Here is a 22,080-nt window from a genome sequence, read left to right as displayed (position 1 = left end):
GTGGTGCAAAATGAACACTGGCTCCTTCTCACTACTTTCCTTCTATAATGAGTCCCCTTATCCAAACTACAGAAGGAAACACAAAGGATAGTGATTATGCAATAGGCGTGTCTGAGTTGTTAATGTGCTGATGATGAGAGAGGGTGAGAGAGAGGAGGGAGGGAGCTATCTACTCCAAGTCCAAAGGCAGTGAGATTAAATAAAAGTTTTACTCAGGACACTCTTGTTAAAATCACTCTTGACACCCTGCACTATTAGTACGCCATTAAGAGTTCAAGGACAATAGCTGTCCTGTTTTTTGATCATTTATCCCTTGGATCCCCTCGTTAAGCCTGAACCCAGTTCCTCACAATGGCCACAGAATATTGATGGGTTTTGAAAGGATGATTTTGCTGAATTCATAATAATCCTCTTCTTGTCTGTTCTTGATAATACAGATGAGCTAGTCTTTGACATTCCAGAGTGAAAGGTTAATTGCCTGATGCTGATCTAAATCTCTCAATAAACTTAATATGTTATAGTCAAACAATACTAAAGGCTCCTCTTTTTCATTGCATCCAGCATCTAGTCTTATCATTGTTGCTAGATAGCAGATTTTAAAATTATTTACTTAGAATTATTTACACAACCAGGGGCTTTCTACGACATGCCCGAAGTACCACACTTAGTAGGCATCCAGAAGGCATCCTGTTCAGATACTCAAACCACCTCAGCTATCTCATGGTGACATGGCATAACCCAGGTAGTGACCTGAGCACATCGGAGCAGTATACGTCACGTGATAGAGCGGCTGTTGTGTGCTAGACCTGTCGGCAGTCTGGAGTTCACACTGAAAGCATGTGGAGCCTCGCTACACGCTGCCAAACCAGGTGTTATGCAAAGGTAGGTATCCCGACAAAATTTGTTCCCCCTGCGTCGCGAGCATTACAGACAATTAGACGTGGTTATGAAGTAATGATGTTTTCGTTTGGTGAAAAAGTGAAAAATGAGTGCTGTTACATTACCATTCAGTTTGAGGGTCACAACAGAAAGTTATATATTTATTGTTCTTACGTGGTATTAAACAAATGAAGGTGACAAAAGAAGGACCTTTTGTCTGTAGCAATTCTATACTGAGCCCATCTAGAATGACCAAACTCCTCATTCTATCAATAAGGGAGACCCCAGACACCCTTCAGTGGAAGCTCTTTTCCAGCGCTTGTATCTGCAGTTTTATTGCTTAAGTCACTACTTACAGCTTGTGACCATAGATGAGGGTAGGAACAAAGATTAACCAGTAAATCAAGTGCTTTGCTTTCTCTTCACCACAACAGACCAGTACACCGTCCACATCACTACAGATGCTGCACAAATCCACAATTCAATCATATTTGTTGATTGACAAATTTTAAGATCCTCCACCTGGGGCAGCTACTTGTCCTTGATCCAGAGTGCACACACCATTCTTTTTTTTGGGTGAGAACCATGGCCTCAGATTTGGTAGGGCTAATTCTCATCCAACCCACTTCATATTCAGCTGCAAACTGCCTCAGTGCAAGTCACTGCCTGATGAAACAAGGAGAACTACATCATCTGCGAAAGATCCTGAGTCCACCACACCTGACATGCTCCACCTTCCACCTCATGACTGAGCCTAGAAATTCTGTCTTTAAGTATTGTGATTAAAATTGTTAAGACCCATGACAGAGACCAACACCCACCAGGAATGACAGCAATGGAGCTTTTCTTCTTTACAATGACTGGCAGAGGTACCCTACCTACCTCAGCACTGTGTGATAGGGCCAACGGGAAACATTAACTTAATAAATAGTTTACTATTAAAACTATACAGGTGGAATTGGGTGCGTTTTACTGGAGCCCCTGGGGACCCCATGACATTTGCATTCTTAAAAACCACTAATCAAAGCAGAAATCTAACATAATGATGTCATATCATTAAGAACACATTGACAGTAATTAAAATAAATAAAGGGGAAAAATGATTTATATATTTAAAAAAAACACACACAAAACAACTAACAAACATTGTAAGCTGTGGCTTGTGTCTACACATACCCTAGTCATTAGGATGAGGGTTAAGTACCCTTCGACACTAGCTTTAGGGAAAAAAAAAACTTTTTTATACACAGTTCTGTTTTGCTCTTTTGCTCTGAACGTAATATCCTTAAAGATACTTGAGGAACAGGTACAGACAGAACTCTGATAATCACTTTATATTCATCAAGTCAAGATTTGAAATACTTAAATAATGATATTTATCTTTTGGGACTCAATAGCCTTTTCAACACACACACACCTATGTGTGTCAATATGGACGAGGCTGTGTACAGGTCAAATGCTGATTGGTTGAATAGTGGGCTGGGAAAGGAAAGGGAATGAAATTAAGCTACTACTACTAGAAGGAAACATGCAAAAAAAAAAAAAAAATCAAAGATAAATCAGGAAAAGCACACGCTGTGGCTGCAGCAGAGACTTTTCATGGTTATTAATACCCGGTTTCACTCTAGCTTTATGTCATAAGTTGTCTGTGTAGGCTCTCAGTCATCCAGGTCATAGCAGTCTTATCATGGTGGAGAGTGCCAGGTATTGAAACCCTAATGGTGGTTGTCCCAAGACAGCCGTTGATCCATTATTACATGTGCCTTATGACATGGGCCAAGGTGAAACAAGGTGCGAGTGGTTTCAGGTAAAACCATTGTGAGACTTTGACTCACCCTATCATGTGACCTATTGAGGTCACCTGAAGTAAGATGCAAGTGGATGTTGAGGCACCAGGAAAGGGATCTCAAGATTTTCATAAGTTTGGTCTTTTCCTAATGAATCTCCAAAGGACCAAAAGCAACACAAGCCCTCGTCTGTGACAGTGCCTCTTCATGAGAGTACAGAGAAACAACATGGAGGCAATTGCCTGCAAAACTGTGTGTAGGCTCTGCATAGGGCCAGTGCACAACTATGCAGGTCCCATTATCCATTCTATTGTGTTATTTTTGCTATAGGCCAGTATATTCATTTTGCCTATAACAAACAAAATCATTTAAATTCAGAATCACAATTTGAGTATATCATTGTACATTAGTGGATTTAATAACTTTCCATTGACAATGTGTCAGCCGCAGACCCTGTGACAGTTGTCAGCAATTCCCTTGAAACAAACTTGGCTTTGATTCACAAGGATGCATTAACACGCCATTTGCCACCTGGAATCAAGATGCACACTGATCATGCCATTAACTTCTCTCTTTAATTATGAGACCATAAAATGTCTTAATATGCAAGAGCACCTGGATGCTGCTATAGACATCAGAACTTCATCAGCATTTGTTCCTAACTACCATGCCCAGGTCTAGATAATTGGTGTTTTATTTTGTATATGGGAAATGGTAAGGGACAGATTGGAGAATGAGATGTTTGTTTGCCTTCCCATTTTACTGATAAATGACAACCTCAAATGTCTTTATCAGCAAGTGGATTATTTTTAAGAGCAAGGACTAGCTCATGGTGGGAATGGAATAGCATGCACACTATGATTTAATAAATCAGAAATAACCTTCAAAAACAGCACTTCTGTAAAAATAATTTTAAGATTATGGTCTTTAATGTAAGGCTTTAATTTCTGAGAACAGACACCCTCCACCCACCATTAAGGTAATGTCCAAAATCAACTGGAAAGCCACTGTTGCTAAACTCACTCCTGAGTCTTTAATTTATCTAATCGATTATTGTTGTGTTAGACAATGCAAGGCTAGAGTTAACACAAAAAATAAATAAACACAAAAACAGAAATCTAGATGTAGAGAAGATATACTGTTGCTTCTGTGTAATATAATGCCCAAATATATTGTTTTGTATACACTGTCACTTGCTATAGCACTAACAGCCGGGACCCAATTCCAGGTATCTGCAACATAGCTGTCAAAATAAAATCTGATTGTGATTTCAATGACTTGCCCATTATTATACAATGTTTTATTTTACAGTTTAGTTGACAAGTGTAACGCATGCCAAAGTAACTCATCTTTCCAATCCAAAGGGCTTTACTTTCAACTAATGATATACAGTTAATAAAGCAGAACCAATTACTTTGCACAGCTGGGCATCTTTTATATGTTCTTTTCAATCTAGGCCATTTGATTGCTTGTAAATACACAGTTGATTTATATTTCTTTACAGTGCAAAACGCAGTGGGCCCAGTGACAAGAAAGCAATTAATCACATTATTATGCCAATTAAGAAGTTGGTCTGCTCCAATGAAGGTAGAAAAAAACAATGAGGGAACTAAAGATGTGAGTGGAAGGCACTACAAGAAGTTAATGCAAGCCATTAAATTGCACCCATCAACCCAGTCCTCTACATGGACATGGTTTAACCTATTACCATTGTTTAACATGAATATCATTACAATGCATCTGAACGCTTAATTAATTGTTAAACAACTTTGTTAATGATCTTTTTTCTCATTGGATGATTAAGACATTTGTGTACGACCAAATGTAAACACCGGATATTTATCTTCAGATTGGGAAGATAAGCAATAAAGGAATATATTCCTTTATAGATGATGCCAAATACAAAACATTGTCTGAACAGTTCTGCTGTGACAAGTTTGGTGAAATCAAGCAAAGACATGAGTCTTCATAACACCTCTGACTTTTGCGAAAGATACTTTATTTGATTATAATGGTCTATAACTATAGCTTTGTTCATATGCCGACAGACCAGAGTTGTGTCAAAAATATAATGCTGCGAAAACTAACAAAGAAAATCTGAAACCAGTAAAGACTCATTGAATAATAATAATAATAATAATAATAATAATAATAATGATGATGATAATTCTGTTACAAATATCTATAACTGAGCTCTTGTGTTTTCATTACTACCGTGAGTGCTTCCTCTTGTTAAAAAGAATATATATGTGAATATATGTTTAACAAAGAAACACTTTTTCACATATATTTTTCAAGCCTAGACTGAAATTTCCTGTGGTTGCTTGCTTGATGTTGATGCAGCCTTCGTGTTGTGCTGTTATTCATATTCAATTTATGATAAACATTAGGCATGGCTTCTACATGATTATAAGTGATTTGATTTGTGCTATTATTCTCTCTGAATCTTTCTATATTAACTTGAAATCTGTATATTTGCATTGGTAAGGCTAATGTTCAAGGTATAACAAGTCTCTACAGTAGATTATGCATTTTACAGAAATCTTGTATGAAAGCACATTAGGCAGAGACTGTTTTAATTGTAAAATACATATTATTTCATATGATATCACGATATCACCTCCTGTTTATCTAAGGGCAATGAATATTATTATTTAAGTTATACCACAGGATCTCATTACTAAAGACATGCTTGCTGTATTAATGGTGGCATATTGTAGTGACTCTGTTGTTGAGGATCAGGAAGGAATAGTACTTTTTGTCAGGGATTAGCTCTCAGCAATATTGTAATTCTTGCTCAGAATAATTAAGTGCTTCCTCGCAGAGACCTACAGTTTAATATACTGTGCATTATATAATATATAACATAATACATACACATTGGTTAATAAAAGATCTGTTCCTGTAAGTGTCTCTGACTGAACTGACGGTAACTATAATATCAATAGCTCTTCCTTCCTCCCATTCCTACTGGTAGTGCTGAGGCCAAAATGATGATCTTTATGAGAGACTTTACCTAATGAATACAGTACTGCAGCCATAATTTCCCTCCTTTGCCTCACCCTTTATATTAGATTATGGCTCTTTATAAACTTCATCTTTATAAACTTTGCATACTAGAAATGTATTTTGTAATTTTTCATCATCTTTCAATGTTGCTCACATTTAAAACATTTTGCTGTGCCTCCACCTCTGCTAGAGCCCTAACAATCACATTGCAACAGACCTGCTTTGATTTTTCAAACTGTCTGTTGGTTTGCTGCATGCTGTGGCTTGAAAATATTGCAATAATATTTCATATTATCAAGGGCTGGGCTACTCAATAAATTCCATTGGTTAAATCTTGTCAAATCTTTGATGAGTAGTTTCAGGAATTAGGGGTATTTTTTTTCTTTTTACCAGCCATGTATCCACATTAGAACAATGTGCCAACACAAGCAGTACTTAAAGAAGTTACAAATCTAAACTGTAACTTTAATTTGTCCAAACACAATTCACTCTGCTCACAAATGAGATAAACGTGTTTTATCTCTTTAATAAGTATTGATGTGGATTTTCAACAGAGTAAAAAAGAGAAGAGATACACTTGTGCTGAGGAAAAATTACTTTTGTGCTTTGATGTACAGCAGATGGCTGGAAGCCACATTGATAAACAAATAAGTCTATGCAATGTTTAAAGACATTATCAAACTTTCTTACATAACTAAAAACTTAAGCTAATTGTCCTTTTACATTTTGTGCCGTATCTCAATAAGATTTCCATTTTCCGAAGTACCCTGAAGTTTGTGCTTTTTGTACATACTGTGCATACACATATTTACAGACACAGACAAGCCATTTTGTGTCTGTGCATTCATTTTGACAAAAGGCTCCTTACAGGCCTTTGCATCAAGCGAAGCCATTTTGACTGGCCCTGACTCAAGGGGTGTCTGTGCGACTCCTGAGAGAAAGATAAAGAGCAGAGAGGCTATGTTTGTGGTAAAGCAAACTACACCGCCACATGCTCCCTATCCATTCCTCTTAGCTGGCTCAGTGGCCCATGCCTCGCCCTAATGAGATGCGGCAACATACACAGACACATGTAGCATGTCTACTCTAATTACACTAGAAAGCTCTGCTGTTTCCTTCACCCCCCTGGTGCCATCATGAAATTGACTCTGAAGGTTTTTTTTTCCTATCTGTATTCTATTTTTAAGGAACAAAATTCAATCATGTACAGTGCAGAGCACATATTTTGACATTTTGTGCAAAAGACTATAATTGTACTTAACAAAAAGCGTATTGTGAGAGTGTGATACTTTGATATGTAAAAGTTTAGTTTCGGTTTAGTCTTTTTCACTTGAATGTTACTGTGGCAGCTTATGATAGATTGTAAATAATGGCTTGGGTGGATGGTGTAATGTATAACAGGTATAGCAATCCTCAGATAGGCTGTGGCATCTGAACAATGCTCAATTTGCACTAAGGAGCCCAAAGTGCACCATGTCATTACACACCACCACCACCACCACCAGGAGCAGCCTGAAACATTCATGTTGTTTACACCAAATTCTGACTCTACAATCTGAATTTTGCACCGCGAGACACATTATATCAGTCAACGTCCTCTTTTGTCCAATTTTGCTTCAGCTTCAGCAGTCTGGCTATTCTCCTCTAACTTTTGGTCTCAGCAAGGCATCTTTATTCAGAACTGGTACTCACTGGATATTTTCTGTGTTTCAGACCATTCCCTTTAGGCCTTAGAGATGGCTGTGTTGGAAAATCCCAGTAGATCAACAGGTTCTGAAATACTAGCCTGCCTGGCACCAACAAGCATGTCATTTCCACTGTCACTTAAATCACCTTTCTTCCACATTCTAATGCTCAGTTTGAACTTCATAAGTCATTTTGACTATGTCGAAATGTGCATTGCAGTAACCTTTTGTTATCTGAATTTATTTATTATGCATTTATTTTATTTTCCCTTACTTTGAGCATTTCAGTATCTCCAGGTATACAGGCTCGTGTATAAGTATGTAAGAGAGTCAAGCTTGTGCTACATGGTATGTGCTGGTTTAGATTAGTTCTGTGTTGACTTTATTGTTGATAAAATAACAAATGCATGAAACAAATTGGAACTTCTCTGCAAAATGTAGTTCTTAATAAATTAATATACAAAATTGTAATTAGATCTGGAATTTTAAATTCTATTTCATTATTCTTTCTTTGTTATGAATACATTAGCATTTCTTTCAATGACAGCGAAATGCTTTTACAAAACAAAGTAATTAGACTGGATCTGACTGAACTTAGTGCAAGCAGTTTTCTACTCATTTTCAGTTCCAAAAATAATTAATTGTTAATGCTGTGACTCTACTCTTGCATTATTTTATTTTGATCCTAGCACAGCATTTGTGGCATTTAGCTGCCTCATTATTAAAATGACAAGTTTAAAAGTTAAGAATGATATCGATAAAGAATAAAAAAAAAACACGTGCAACATTAGTGAAACACAATTATGATTATCATTTGATAAAGATTAAGCTGTTAAAAAGTAGTATTGCGTATCCAAAAATGTTGTGTGTCATGCCTTATAGTCCCTTGTACATAATGTGATACTTAATTTGCTGCAAAATTTAGTTCAGTGTCTTACTGTTGTTTTTGCTCAAATCCTAGTAGGTTCACTTTCTGTAGTCCCTACAAAACTTACTCTAATAGAAGGGGTTATGAAACTTAAGGCAAGGAAAGTAGGTTAATTTTCATACTAAATTAAATGCATGAATGGTGAGGGATGACTAACTGCAGAGCTAGATTTACAGTTATGTTCAATTAAATTTGATTAAAAAATTGGCACTTCTAACAAAGTAACATTTTGATGGGAAGACAAGAAGAGCGCTGAGTTGCAGAACAATAGCGTCCTGTTTCATTTTATGAGTACTTCAAATCCTGCTGTAAATAGACTGACAGGTAAACAGGAGGCAAGGCACCTCCACTCCCCTTGGGAAAGCTCTGGTACGTTTGTTCCACCTTCGAGCTACTGTAAACTATTCTTACAATCTTTGTCTGCGGAGAAACTGTCATCTTGTGGGTTTCCTTTTCTCTTAAATTGCCACTGTTGTGAAATAAAGCAGATCTTTGCACTATCTGTTCCTGTTCGTAGATATTGGTGATTAAATGATGTAAGGCAGGAATTAGTCTGGGATAAATATGGACTTTTATGAGGAACCAATCATCATTTGACACTTGCAACTGACAGTTTGGCAGGAGCAGCCATAGGCCTCTCACTGCCTCCCTCTGAGCTATCCATAGTAGTGACTAAGAAATATAGACAGCAGCAAATTTAGATTCATCAGGCACACCAGCCTTGCTCACTGAAATCTATATTCAATTTTAGAGCGTCTGTAATGGCAGTGGCAGGGTAAGGCACGCCGGGATCGAGAATCACTTGTTCAAGTGTTCTGAAAATGTATGTAGTGGAAAAAAGCTCTCTGTCTTTCTTTCTGTGTATCTGTCTGTCACTCAGTTCCTTTTTTTCTTCCTCTGTATCTGAAGGTATATTAATGTAAAATAATGATTTGGTCATATGGGAATTTTCTTTCTCCCTTTTTTTTCAGATTGAATTAAGTTTCTGTTAACAAGTTCATTATAGCCAGATATTTCCAGCTAGTAAAGACGGCATGTGTAAAATAATTGTGCAGTTATTGTCATTTTCAGTTTGAATGGATCAGGAACTGTTTCTGACAGATCTCTAAATCTTTGATGAAACATCAAAAAACTAAAGAGACAATGTGTATATTGGCAATAAAGTCAAGTAGCTAAAGTCTTTTCAGGGTTTTCCTGCTATCCAAGCAACACAAAATAAATTACTGCATGTTGCTTAATCTTTGATGATTTTTTTCCATCTCTCACCCTAACAAAATGTACTAATACATTTTTCAGTATGTTATGATTCAAGCAGTCAATTTTCTGTAACATGTGATGAGGATACACAAACAGAATGGCACAGCAAAAACAACATACAGTTCTTTATTCTATGCCACAATCATTCTTCCCTTTTCCATGCTGATAGAAGATTATTATTAATACCAAGCAACTGCCTAATTATCTACAAAGGAAAGAAGCAGAGGTCAAGATTTTATCTGCAGGGTCAGTTTCTGATCTCTATAGAGAGGGTTAACGTGAGCTAAGAATTCTCATTATAGCCTGTTAGAGTTCAGTGTCTTCCTCAAGAATAGTCACGTGAAACTGAACCTGGGGCTTTTTTTTGCTAAGGACCTGCACTCTAACTATTTTACTCCCTTCACTCCACCAATTCACTAAACTAAACTAATTTAGTGTTGTAATGACTCAGTAAATAATAAAGGTAATAAAAGTAGTTGACATCAAAAGCTCACCCTGCTTCCCTCACTGTTATTTCCTAGGTTGTGATCTTTTTGTGGAGACTTGGGTTCAAAGGAGGTAAATGGGGATAGAGTGTAAACAGCCATAAAGTCAGACAAACTAACTGCTAAGCTTTTTTTTTCTTTAACATGCAATGATAAGTTGGCAGTGGTCCAATGTTGAATACCCAAAGGTACAGTTAACAGTTAGTACTTGCCGAAACCTTCATAAAAAAGTTGGCTTATTCTGACAACAAACAAATGTCAGCAAACATGTAAACAATTCAGCCTCGTGTCCTCTAAACTCGAGGTCGTGATATTATGCTTAGTAGTTTGGAAGGTAATTGCCTTCACATGGTAATGAACTTCCCAATTTCATAAACATTCTTTTGATAATATGATAATCAAAACAAAGTAATATAATTCTGGCTGAAGTTACAAGTTACAATAGTCTCTGTTATTGTATTTTATGTAAATTTGCTCAGAAGAAACATTTTAAACCAGCAAGTGTGAAATAGATCTCACTCGGAGACAGGAACTTTGGTAGACTGCCCCCTGTGGCCAGAGGAGTTATGAGTTCAAGTCCAATGAAAGGCAGAGTGCCAGGAGAGCCGTGTTTGGTGTCATGGTGGTGTTTGGCTATGGCATACTCCATGTTCCCTGTGCAAAAGGGTGATTTGTGCTCTGAAATTCATTGTTTGCTTCTCTCTGTCCAATATAAGTTTTTCCAGAGGGACATACAGGGACATAGATTACTATGGGGTTATGCAACATCAGAAAATACAGGTCAGCTATTACACACAGATTCCTTGTTCAAATGAATATATCATCTGCAATAAAGCAGCCATTGTCAAGCGGAATCATGACCTCTATCTGAGCTTTCAGCCTGCCCCAACCTCCGCCAACCACTCCGTCCCAGTGACTTCATTTATTCCAAAAATACATATGAAGGTTTATGTTTGCTAAGGCATTTCAATAACTGGGACTCCCCATCTTTCATTGTTTCTATTGTAAAGGCATTTTTAAGGCTTGTCATTAGTTTGTCACTAGCCACAGAGAATGCACAATGGTACCAGTAAAGCTCTTTATTAGTCCATGATGAGCAATGAGCCATATCAGCTGATAGTAGGAGATCCCCACACTCCTGTCCCCAAACAGTGGAATCCAAGGAAGTGACAATCAATAGAAATGCTTCATTTGGTTTATGTGTAGCAGCGTGAGGAACACACTAGGGCAGAAATAGATTGTGCTCACTCCATTATTTTTAACACATTTCCACCCACTGTGCCACTCATTTTTGCAAGCTTGTTATTAAGGCCAGGTATGCAAAAATTTCCACACCCCATTTTTCAAACAAGATTAGTACTACTAGTTTCACAAAAAAGGCTCTTGAATTGTAAGGTGTCTGTTTTTGTAAAATATTCTTTCCTATTGCCCTTCATTGTTGTCATTTTTCCTCTCTTAAATATCACAGGAAAAGCCCCTCCCACCCAGGAGAATGCAATTTTTGTATTGTATGGTGCTTTTTTTTTTAATTATTAGTACAATCAAGCGAGAATTGACAGGTTTCAGTCTAAAAAAACAAAATGTTTTTTCCTGACCTTGATAAGAAACCTGTGATAACCTGACAAAATTCTAAGGCCCATTTTATGTTTGTGGTAAGTCATGTTTGTAGCCTTGGATTCAAGTAGCATAAGCTTTCAATTTTTGTGGCCATCACTGTCCAACACACAGCTGACAGGTTCATGATGGCAGATTGAACCCCTGGTCATTTTAAAAACCGCAGCAACCATGTCCTATCTGTTTATATAGAGTTATGGAGATAATCAAAGTCTGAAGAGATCAATTTCCCAACTGTTATGGTTGTTAAGCCATGGGATAGCTCAAAGAATGTGTCTGAGGCCCTTTTCCTGGGAGTAAAAGAAGCTACTGTGCCATTCACTGCTTCTTGAGTGGTGGCATTGCAATTCAGTGGAAAAATAAAAACTGCCATTCTTCATTCTTTATGCGTGCAATGCACTAGCTAAAGTTGGAGGTATTTTTAGTATAACTTATTTACTTCCAGTGTGACTGTGTGAGGCTACAATATTTACAAGTTATTGTGTTACATGGAGAGTTTATCTTTTAAATTATTTACTTAAGTGCTTGGGCATTTCTTAAATGTGGTTTCACTGGTGTATGCAGGTACACTAATCAAAGCTAGCAATATAAAATTGTCTCCTTCCCAAAAGAACAAAAGCTATACGACAAGAAAAAGATTTGCCCATGCTTCCAGTTGTTTACGTAATAAAAAATCTGTACTGAAGTATCATTAAATCGAGACTGTAAATAGTATCAGTTCACCAGCTTTGATATGACATAATATACTGAAAGTTGCCGTCTACAACCTCTACTGCTTTGCCATAACCATAAATGAAAACAAAGCATCACACTGTTATCTTTTCATTGTTCTGCTCTTGGTCAAATGACTGCTCTGGGATCAGTGCAGTCTCTAATCAGAAAAAGGTCACAATAGAGAAATGACAGAATATGAGCCAAAGAAGCTGCATTTCTCCATTCAGTGGTGTGCTCAGAGATTGAGTTACAAGACTACATTACTGTCTCCCAGAGCTACCCTGGTAGCTGCGTGTATGTCCCACATCTGGCAAAAAATGCTTCTTTTTTTTTTCCAATACACCGAGTATTTTGTCACTGGGAACACAATACAGAGCCTAACATATTAATAGAATTTGTCAGAAACGGGGTGTGTTTTATAAACTATACAACTCTCTAGATTTTACGGCTTGTTCTGTCTGTAATGGAGACAAATACAGAAGGGCAGGTCCAAGTAGGAAACACTCTCCTCTTCAGTACACAGTCATCTCACAGCTGTGAATCACAATCCAAACCAGGAGCTGCCTGTGTGTTTTCATTAGCCTGCATTAAATAAGCCACTAAAATGGGTTTTTTTGTTGTCAGCACACTAATGGAGAATCAGTAACTTTGTAATGTGCACTAAAAACTGCCAGCAACACCAGTTAGTTACCTGTACACTAAAATTACTTTCTGTGGATGCATTTTCCTGAGTGAACAAAGGCGCATGTGTCATAATGAGGATTTTCAAGATTTTCAATCAGGAAGAAAGTAAATAAACTATCCATGTCAACTGATATAAAGGGTGATTTCCTTGTAAACCATCACACACCACATCACATCATGGATTGTTTTATTTGAACAGCTGTATCCACTCATCTGTGTGCTATTATCTCATAAAAAAGATGTAATGATTTGCCAATCTCAAAAATAAATATTTTGTTCACAACAGCATACACAAACCATATCAAATTTCTGAATTTATCATTTTAAGAACATTTTTAACTCATTAAAGATTTTATGGTAGGAACATATTTTCATAAAAGTTGGGACAGAGTTAACAAATTGCAGGAAAAGTAAGTGATGCTAAAAGGAAACAACTGGAGGAACATTCTGCAACTAATTAGGTTAATTGGCAACAGGTTAGTGAGATGGATGAGTACAAAAACAACATGTGAGAGAGGCAGAGTTTCTCAGAAGTAAAAATGAGCAGAAATTCACCAATTATACAAAAAAAATGGAGTCTACAAATTCTGGAGTCATTTCCAAAAAATGTTCATCAATATAAAACTGGAAACACTTTGAATATCTTATAATCTACAGTACATGATATCATCAAATGCTTCATAGAATCTGGAGAAATCTCTGTGCACAATGGACAAGGCCAAAAGTCAGTATTGATTGTTAAGCTCTCAGACAGCATTACACTAAAAACAGGCACAATTCTACCATGGTAATCACTGGGCTCAGGAACCCTTCCAGAAATCATAGTCTGAACACAGCTCACCATGCCATCCACAAAAGCAGGTTAAAGCTCTATTATGCAAAAAAGAAGCCATATGTGAACATTATCCAGGAACACTGCCATCTTCTCTGGGCCAGATGCTCATTTAAAATGGACTGAGACAAAGAGGAGAACTATTCTGTGGACAGACGAATTGAAATTTGAAATTCTTTTTGGAAAACACAGACGCCACATCCTCTGAACTAAAGAGAGGAACCATTTGACTTTTTATCAGCACTCAGTTCAAAAGCCTGCATCTCTGATGGTAAGGGGTGCACCTGTTCCTATGGAAGTGGCAGCCCAAACATCTCAAAAGAATTTATCAATGCTGAAAAAAGATATTTTTAGTTTTACAGCAATATATGTTTCCATCCAGACAGGGTCCTTTTCAGGGTAGGGCTTGCATAATTCAGCAAGACAATGCTGGACCACATACAGTATCTACAGCAACAGCATGATTTTGTAGCAGAAGAGTGCTGAACTTGTCCAGCCTGCAGTCCTTTACCAGAATTTCTTAAAATGATACATTTTATCTTCTTCTATGTTCGATTATTAATCATTGCATTGTTTTAATTTACATTTTACACCATGTCTAAGCTGGTTTGGAAGTGGGTTTGCGGGACACTCTTGGTACTTAAAAAGCTACAATTATTTTCATTTACCATAATATCTTGAGATTTGGTTAAAAAAAACAGAACTGCATTTCCTATTTAACAGAGGTGCATTCATTTACATAAATTAATAATACAACTACAAACATTCATAATAACTGATTACAAATCCATATTACGGATAACAAACTCCAGTGATACATGTGAGGTAATTGTCCTAAAAATGAAAAACTAATGAAAATATCAGCCTTTGGAAACATTTGTCTTACACACATACAATTGACAAAATTAAACATTATAAATGTAATTGTTTTTATTGTTGTTGTTTTTTTAATTAATAAGCATCCATTTTGGAAGATAAATAGCTTTTAATAAATATTAAATGTTCGGTAAAGGATGACAGAGGTAGAGTTGATTAAACAGACACATGCTGAAAAAAGAAAAAGACACATAAAAAGCTCCTAATTTCCCTTTGCTGCCTCACTTTATTATTGGGCAGCAAAATTGTGTTAAAGGGTTAATGTTGATTTACTAAGCAAATCCAGTCTAACAGTAAAAAAGTCACATTCCACTGCACTTAACTGGGTGAGGCACCCTAGTACACCGAGAAGCCAGGTATTGGCATGAGGAGTTTATTTGTTCAACATATTGCCTGAAGTAAGGCAACTGCTTAATTGGCTCAGCATTCTCTTTAGCATTAGGCAGTAAGTGGACTGCTGATGTCAGTCTGAATCTCTATAAAGATACATATGGGCGCTGACAAATCAGATTCACTTAACAAGAGCAATAAACATGCCGTTCAGAGATGCACTATTGTGGCAGTAGCATAGTTAACTTAGAATTTTGAGGAAAAAGAACTCTAAACAACACAAAAAAACAATGCGCAGCATACATGATCATTATACATGAGAGCTCAATTCAAGCTAAATTGTACAGTTGCACAACAGCATTAAATAGCTTGTTTGTTTGCATAATGGTCAGCTGTTGTTTGTTTGAATAGCAGTGAAATATTTAGGACAAAAAACATCACGCTATGTTCATAGATCATACAGTGAGTGGGACTATGCATTGGCTGCAGGAGAATCTAATTTATTATGTATAAAAAGATTCTAATAGTGCAAGTCAGAGCTGACTACCCTTCACCAATTTCCCATGAGATTCTGTGTATGCTACCTACTGCTTCACTTAGCCCGCTGCATCACTTATCGTGGCACCTGTCCACAGATACATTTAAGTCACACAAATTCTATTACCATAGTGCATTCAGCAAAACTTGTTATTATACTTCAGGCTACTTTATTGTATAACCTCATTTGACCTGATAAGGACACTATGGATGACTGTGCAAAAGTGCACTGGTGCACTGAAATACATTAAATATTTCACTCTTTACAAACACAAAAAGTATTGCAGTGAAAAGTGCTAAACAGTCCCTGGCTACATTTTCTTTGGTAACACATTTTAATGAATCAGTGTATGTATATGTGTGTGTGTCCTCATATACAAATCATGATCTTAAAATCAGTAAACTATGCCAGAAACCACAACAGTTTATGCTTTTTAAATTTGCCAATGCATTTAGTGTATCTGGGGCTCCATTCACCGAAAGAAGCCTCTCTGCTCACAGACACGAACAAAACCCTAACACACTCAGGTGCAGGTGCACAAAGTGATCTGCTCAACATTGGAGAGTGGTGACTCAATTAGATATTCAGGAAAACCACACACTTTACAAAGCACAAAGTCTAAGATCTCAACAATCATCTCTTCTTTCAATGCTGGGCTAAACACACACAAACACAGCAGATAAATCACATGAGATCAGATGACTTACCTGTCTCCCCCGATAGTTTGACCTTGCTATCAACAGCTACTCCTATCCGACTGCTGCAGATGCAGCATTGTGCTAGCTAAGCTACCATTTTCAGGGAGCACTAACATCTACTACACTGTCTTGCTTCTTAAACTTTGACATCACAAAATACATAATGTCTGGAAATGGAATGTCACAGTTCAACCCAAAAAGAGGAACTAATTTGTACAAGTCCAGGAGCTAATCCATGCCTTGTATCTTATTACACCGCTCAGAGGATTGATGATTTCTTTCAATGCAGCACATTGAGAGAGAATCAATTTGTCAGTGAACAACAGAGGAGGGAGGGGGCATTAAGGGGGTGAGGGTTGAGTGTTGCACTTTGGATATCAGGTGTCTGTTACACTTTTCTAGGGAGATGGTGATGCCAGTGCGTAGGGCCTGCGTGCAAATTAAATGGAGAGACAGAAAAATGCATTATTGATCAGGGTGATGCCAAAGTGTCTCGCTCACAGCACAGGATCAGGTTTAGGTACAGGGTAATTAATCCACAAGCCTGAATAAAAGCAAATGAACTGATCTGCATCCTCTCCTTCCCTGTCGCTCGGCTTCTCTCTGTGTTCAAATGTCTACTTCATTCAGAGCTGAGAAAAATAGGTCGCTTGCTTATAGACAAAACCAGTGCACGGCACCAGCGGGAAAGCTAAAGCACACACGCTGTTCCCAGCACATAAACACTTACTCAAACACACAATCTCCCAGAGAAATAGAAAAGAAGGTGAGAGAGCGGGGATGAGAAAACAAGAGAGCACCTGGGCGTTTTTCTTTTCTGCCAAACTGAGCATAGCAGGTGTCAGCTTGAGCTTTTGTCTAACATGTACTGTAATTACATACTGTAGCATGGAAAGCAGTTAAATATTTTCCATGCTTGCACACAAACAGGAAAAATCTTTTAAGAGAACACTTGTTTTGCTTCTCTTTTACTTTTTCGTACTCAACTTTCACTTCTTTCTTTACATTATTTGTGAGTCACGTTGCAAAGCTCTCAGAAAACAACAGAGAGATTCTTAGATGTTTAACAATATCAATTTAATTATAGGCAAGTTATTCCAAGTTATGTTACTAATGACTGATTATTTATAAGACCTTCCACCAACCTAAAAAAAAACAAAACAACCACAATCTTTGGCAGTTTCAGAATATTTGCATTGCTTCACATCGTCCAAATTTTAGCAGGCTTGTTGGTAACACTTATAAGGGCAGTTATAACGAAGCCAAGCTGTCATGTTCCTGGGTCTGTTGACCCAGCGTTTTAAGTTTTAGTTTATTTGGATGTTGTTTATGTTTAAGTTCATTAGATTAGCGAAGTTCATTTGGTTATTAGACTCCTGGTGTTTTCTTCCCCTGTATTTATGTTTCCCTCACCCTTTGTTTCATGCTGCGTGTCTTATGTTATCAAGTTTGTATTATCATGTCTGTCTCATGTTTCCTGTTTTATTTTGAAGGAGTCGTGTGTTCTTTGTTCATTGTATTTAGTTTCACTTCCCTTGTCCTGTCATTAGGCTCATGTAAGTCAGCTGTTCCTCCATGTGTTCCCGCTTCCCGTAATCACCTCCTGTGTATTTAAGTCCTCTGTTTTCAGTGTGTCGTTGTCAGGTCGTCTGTTGTCCTTTGTGTCATGTTTCCAGGTTCTGTGCTCCAGGTATTTTTGTGTCCATGTTTTGGGTTTCTATGTTATCTTAGCTCTCCCAGTTTAGGTTATTGTTTAGCTTCTCCTCTGCCTTTTGTTTTGTAATGTTTTCACCAGCCTTAATAAACGGCTCGCTTTCTGTTAACATTTAAGTTTTTCTTTCATGGTGTCCGCATTTTGGGTCCTTTTCATAATACATACAGTCTGCCTCTGCCAGACTGTGACACAAGCTGCAAAACTTGGCCATTTAAATTCAGGATCTGTCTTCAAGTCTTAGCACAAATAGATAAAAAACAGATCCACCAATGTCAACAGGGAAGACATATCATCATTAAAGTAATAGGTGCTGTTCGAATAGAAGGTTTAACACTACTTCTCAACAGATGCCATGATAATGGCCTCACTTATGAAAATGGAAAAACATAATTATTCCTTTGTTATCTCCAAAACAATTGACTGGAGCAGCAGCTCTGCATACCTATCGTATAGAGTGATTTGCTATTTCAATTATTCCAAGGTAGAAACGCCCTGAAATGAACACAAAAACAAAACAGAAAATATATTTTCTGTCAGATAGGAACACCTGCATTCCCGTTCATTTAAATAGTATTGTGGCACGCACTCAACCACAATAGCTATTCTGAATGATTTCTATCATATGCTATTTCCATTACTGGCAAATTAGGTACTTTGATTATAGGCCATTTAAAATCAGTATTGCTTAATAACTTAACACAAAGGAGACACTCTGATAAATTTGCAAGTTATTATTTTTCTTTGAGGCTCTGATAAAGAGAACTGATGCAAATGGATGCCTTGATACACTTAGGGGTTGTAATATGTTCAAGAGTTTAAATTTGTTAGTTTGCTCCACAGCCATCCATCACAACAATGTGTGGGCTTCAGCTCTTTGTCTCTGCATGCTCAGCACCCACATCCACCATTTCTGCCAAGCACATGAGCATTTACCTCTCTAGTACCTTTACAATGGCAGATACTTTCTTGTGTATCACAGCCATATTCATGCAAGATATTTCTTTGTTGATCTAATGAGCCCTATTAACATAATCTCTCTCAAGCCTCCACTCTCTTTAACACACTCCCACACAGACACGCAAATTTTTCCAGGACAAGTTATCCATCCATCTTTCAGTGTGTCACCCAATTAAAGCTTTTTGCCCACAATGAAATGAACCAATTAAGTGGCACACTTCTGCTTGGGCAGAGATCCATCTCTTAATGGGTGAGATTCACTCACAAGAATGCCATGTCCATATCGCCTCTCCACCTCATTATCATGCAGCTATTAGCCATCACTCACATCAACTAGGGCTCACACTCACCAAAATGGGTGTTCATCCCTGTGCTTTGGTGAATCATAATATGCAAACACTCAAGTAGCTTGAAAACAACAAGGAACTTTGTCCCCCATATAAAATTGCATAGCAGTAGTTGAAGTTACATCGAGGATTATTAAAGCACTTAGTTAACTAAAATACATGTAGAGATAATAAAACTCACTAACGCCCGAAATTATGGCACAAGTCTGTGTAAGGATTAAATTCATATTCAGAAAAAAAGATTTCTATTGAATACCACACAGAATTATGCATTAGGCTGTATACATGTTCTGCACTCCAAGTATCTCTTTCTAGACTTCTTCTTTTGTAATATATATATATATATATATATATATATATATATATATATATATATATATATATAAGTTCAGGTCATAAATATATCGCAAAATGTAAAAGATAAAAAAGGGGGATCTTAGCAGAATCTACATTTTTTACATAAAATGCTCTTATATTACAACATTGTATTTTCAACATAACATAACTGAAAGAAAATCAGTGAACAAAGATATTATTACAGCAGCTGACACTTGCAAATAATTAAGATAATGTCAGTTCAGTTTGAGCTCAGTTAGCTTTGCCCATGTAAGCTGATATGCAAGAGAAAATGTTTCCCCGTATAAGCTACAGTAACATAAGAGATGGAAGTAGGCTCTGCTATTTCACCCAGTTTCCGTGCTATACTTTAAGGCCCTGCCATGTATGTGTGTGTTATTTTTTTCTCCTGCAAAAGGTTACCCTAAACAGATGAAAGGTTCTAGTGCTAAGTTAGTAGCTAACGAACAAGTTTGGTTGGCAAACTACATTCATAAGTTTTATTAGGGCTAAGTAACAGACCAATAAAAGAGTTTCACTCACCAAAACTGAAGTAAAAACTATTGATTGTCTGTACCACACAGCAAGCCATACTGTTAGATATATAATCCATTGAAAATGTCCAAAACATACACATTGAAGATGTCCAATTTGATGACTCCAAGTAGTGGTGGAGGCCTAGCAGACACCAGTCTGCTGCCTGTGTCAGGACACTGCCAGTCACCATTGTCACACCCATAACTCAATTATCTAGTTGGATGGGTTGTAAAATTGTACCCAACTCAGAGCTGTTATAAGAGGAAGACACCATGGGCCATATCATACCGTTCACGGTAATACCGGTATAATGTTGGGCAACGATAAGAAAATGAAATATCGTGATAGAATATGGGTAAAACGCGCATGCGCAGTGCCTTTGTTTACATACGCACATGGCAGAAAAAGCATGGCAGCGACACAGAATGAGAAGGTTGAAAACAGATTGTTGAATGAAACAGATGAATCAGAATTGGTTTGTAGAATTGCTGCAACTTCAGTGATGAGGAACTGGTTTAGCTTTCGTCCATCAGATATACAACAAAGCACTATTTTTGGTAGAGCATGCTAGCGGTCTGTCGTTATTACCGTGTTGTTTGGAAAATACGGCACACTTAAAATCAATCCTTTGATTTTTCTGAAAATCGACAGTGTCCCTTATAATCCTGTGTGCCTTATGTATGAACTCTGGTTGTGTTTACTGACCTCGAAACGATTTTATGTACACGGCGCTCGAAAATCTGTCAAATGCTTTAGTACAACTTTGCTAAGCTACGAAGCCGCACTGCTTGATGAATTGTCGGAGCATTACGGCTATCATAGGCAGGCGCCTCGCGGAGTGATACGTACTGTGCTTCAACATAATGTTACCGTATTGTGTGTGTATAACCTCTTTTTAAGTTTTGTGGATATTATGGTTATGCTGAGGATATGTCGGCCAGTTTCCACTGGAAATGCCTTTTGGTTAAACTGTCAGCAAGAAATTTGCATTTGCACTGTTAAATTTTCATATAACTTTAATGCAAATAAAAAAACAGCTGCTTGTTTAAGTGAAAATACATTGATGGGGGGATTTTTGCACTAATAAAGTTGTGGAGTTGTGAAGTATTTTTTCTAGTGGTAATTATAATGTCAGTTATATCGTTATCGCAAATTTTCAAATGTATATCGTGATAAATATTTTTGGTCATATCACCCTGCTCTACTATCCATAGCGGCCAAAGCTGTTTTAGTGACAGGTTGTAACATTTTTCAATATGTAAAAGTCTAACATTTTTAACATGGGATCCATAGGGATCGAGCCAGCCTCAAGTGGCACCAAGAGAAACTGCAGTATTTCAATTCCAGAGGCTACTCCTTGGCTACAACTCATCAGGGGACTGAGCCATGATCTGAACTTTGCTGATTTTCATCTTTTATACTCTGAAAAAAGAAAAACTCTTCTTGGAATGAAAATAGATTTACTCAGTTTCTTATCAGGGTTCTACCTGCATCTTGTGTGCCTTTATACTTAAGTGTGTCTTAATATCTATTGTCAGTCACACCTATTCTTACAGCAATGCCACCTTTTTGATATCAAAAATGGAGATTTTTGAGGAGGGTTAATAAAGTAAACTGAATGTATTATATCCTATATTACAATAATATAAAATCTCGCAAAATCTGTTTTTTTGCATTTCTCTGTAAATAACAAAATTGCCTTGTTGCTCAAAAATGCAAACAAGTGTCATATCAGATGCCTGTAACACAAGTAAGATCAGCAAGAGGTCGTCTAGTTAAATAATGTGCATCAAAAACTCACACTCTAATGTTTCCATTTGTTTACTCACTGACTTGATCACAGAAGACTACTTTATCAATAATTTGCAGAGTA

General features: G+C 37.1%; 1 protein-coding gene across 2 annotated transcripts in view; it reads right to left on the bottom strand.

The window, feature by feature from the left end:
• Positions 1-22,080, bottom strand: part of lingo2 (leucine rich repeat and Ig domain containing 2) — a 202,242-nt gene that overhangs the window by 89,047 nt on the left and 91,115 nt on the right. The window lies entirely within an intron of this gene.

The sequence above is a fragment of the Perissodus microlepis genome, chromosome 2 (assembly GCF_051167445.1).
Source record: "Perissodus microlepis isolate ML-2025 ecotype Zambia chromosome 2, ASM5116744v1, whole genome shotgun sequence".
Lineage (NCBI taxonomy): Eukaryota > Metazoa > Chordata > Actinopteri > Cichliformes > Cichlidae > Perissodus > Perissodus microlepis.
Note: the sequence above shows the minus strand (reverse complement) of the source record. Positions and strands in the feature narration are given on the sequence as shown.